Consider the following 2,697-nt stretch of genomic DNA (forward strand, 5'->3'; position numbering starts at 1 on the left):
CAAAGGCACATATGGTGCACCTGGGGAAATCCTCGATTCAGGGGCCCAGTGGGTTAAAAAATACCCATAAGAAGCCAGAGAGTCCAGAGTGCAAACTGCAGCAACCACTTGCTGGATCATTTTGGCTGTGCTGCAAATGTCTGCAGACTGTCTGTCCCCCTGCAAGGACAGAAGGACACTGGTTAAGGGCTGGGCTGGCTGCTGAGAATGCCTCGGGCAGGAGGATCCTCAGGCTATGATCAGGCACCCAGAGCCGCTCTGACACTGAGGCCTCTGTGCCCCACAGCAATGGGAACACCACAAGGACACAGCAACGTTCCTGTGACATCACAGCAGTAGCTCCCCCAAAAACTGCCTGGAAGGTTCTCCTGGGTCACCAAGGAGCACAAAGGATCCTCAGAGGGCACAACCTATTGCTCAAGGGATCCAAGAGGAACTCAGAGAATGCAGCAAATGAGGACACCCCACAACCCAGCCTGAACACTGAGAAGGAACAAAGATGTGAGCAAACCAAAGGAAGTACAACTTTTGGTCACTGATGCTTCTGACTAAAACCAGCAAGGCTTGTTCCATCTGGGATCTTTGTTCTAGTTCTAGAAACAAGCAAGGTTCTCTGCTGTAAATGTACAGAAAGCTGGAACTTGGGGGCAAATAAGGCTGAGAGTGCCAAAGTCTTGTGTGACTTCTTGGACATCTTGTGGCTGAGGGTGTCCAAGGCAATGGACTCTCAAGCGGGGTCCCTGCCCTCCCGACTGACAGCTGCCATCTCTCCTTCAGCCCCATGCGTGTCTCCAACAACCTCCTGTCAAGGGCCTCCATCCACACATTCCTTCACCAGCCAGAGATCCTCATCCACGACGTCACCCAGCATCCCTGAGGCCACAGCAGGGAGTGCTCCTGGTATCTGGTAGAGCACTGTGGCTTTCCTGGAATCCTTCTGGTGTCTGTGGCTGAGAGGAGTGGGGTGGATGGAACCAGGACGGGTCACAGATCAGCAGCCCCACTGCAAGCAGTGCTTTCTCCTGCTGTGTGGGGACCGTGGGGTGACTGATATTGGGACTCCTCTGGCTTTGGCTCCTGCAGACCACACAGTGGGTCAGACACTGCCCTGAGGGAAGGGGTGCCATGGAAACCCAGCACAGGCATTTCTCTTTGGAGAGGGGGTTCCGTAGGGAGAAGGGAGAACAAGAGACTTTCCTGAGATTTCCCCCTCCTCCTTCAGCAGCCATACCACAGTCCATCAGTACCAGAGTTCATAGGATCACTTCCATGCCAGGGAGCACAAGGCACTCAAAACTGAACCCTGCCAGAACCCAGCCCTGCCTGCCCATTTGGAGGGTGTGGGGGAATGGAATTTCAACAGGAGTTGACCTGCAATGATACTTTGCCACTTGTGGGTTTCTCACAGCCTTAGAAGGAGTGCAAGATCTCTGTCCCCAACACCCGCTCACCCTTCAAGTGCACACACATGCCTGGGGACAATTCAGGTTCCCTGGAGTGGTGGCTGCTTCCCTTTGAAACAGGAGCTGTTGCCTTTTCTGGTGCCCTTAACTCCCTTCTACCTATTAGAAAGTGGGTGAGTAAAGGAAATGATCCCTGAGGAAGGGGACCAGAACCTTAGAAAAGGATGAAACACATCTGAATTACAAATGTAATCTATTTAATTTATTTCTTTAATACTAATCTATTACAATCAAAAACATGTTTCTGAGCTGATTGCTGGGATTCAGGGCTTTATTTCTTGTTCTTCTTATTATTATTATTTATTAGTGTTACTTTTCACTGTCAAGACTTTTAAATCTTAGACATGAATAAAAATGGCTGGATGTCACACACTGGGAAAATTCCCTTACTTTTCCCACCAGGATTAAACTGTACACTCAGCTCCAAGTTGCCAGTGGATTCTAAAGATGGAAAATCCTGTTAATGGTGGGTTTAGTGTGGTTTGGAGATGTGGAAGTGTCTCATCCTTTCCCAGAGGTGCCCCAAGTCCACTCTGCTGCCACGTCTGCACTCGCGGCCCCTCACGGCTGCTCTGCCCTGGGGACATGGTGGGGACCCCTCCTGCCAGGGCTGAGGCTCCTCATGGCCCCTCACAGCCCCTCATGGCCCCATAGAACCTCTCATTGCCCCATAGAACCTCTCTTGGCCTCTCACAGCCCCTCATGGCCCCACAGGACCTCTCATGGACCCTCACATCCTCTCACAGCCCCTCACAGCCCCAGGGGCTCCTCCCAAAGGAGAAGGGGTCGGGCCCTGCTCACTCTCCTTTTATTTCAGTCCCTTCACAGCGACGAGTAAAGAAAGGCTGAATGGAGCCTTTCCCCAGCGTTTCCCTCGGGGTTCATTGCGGGCTGAAGCTCTGTGCTGGCGCTGGCCCCAGTGTCAACATCCCTGCAGCCCCCAAGGCCTTTGCTGTCCCCCCGTGTCCATTCCCTGTCCCCGAGTCCCGCCCGGCTCTGGCAGCAGCAGCAGCCGCAGCGCAGCGGGCGCCGGCCCGGCCCGGCCGGGGCTCCCGGCCAGGAGCAGCAGCAGCGCCAGCCCTTCCCACCTGCACCTGCCTTGGCTTCCCAGGGCTTTTCCCAGGGCAGTTCTGGACTACAGCAACAATCCCCCACAAACAGCCCTGATTCCTCAGGGCCCGGCTCTGCTGCCCTCAGCCAGCCCTCAGAGGAAGAAAGGATTGGGTTCCAGCGC

Source organism: Poecile atricapillus, chromosome 30 (genome assembly GCF_030490865.1).
Source record: "Poecile atricapillus isolate bPoeAtr1 chromosome 30, bPoeAtr1.hap1, whole genome shotgun sequence".
NCBI classification, from domain to species: Eukaryota; Metazoa; Chordata; class Aves; order Passeriformes; family Paridae; genus Poecile; species Poecile atricapillus.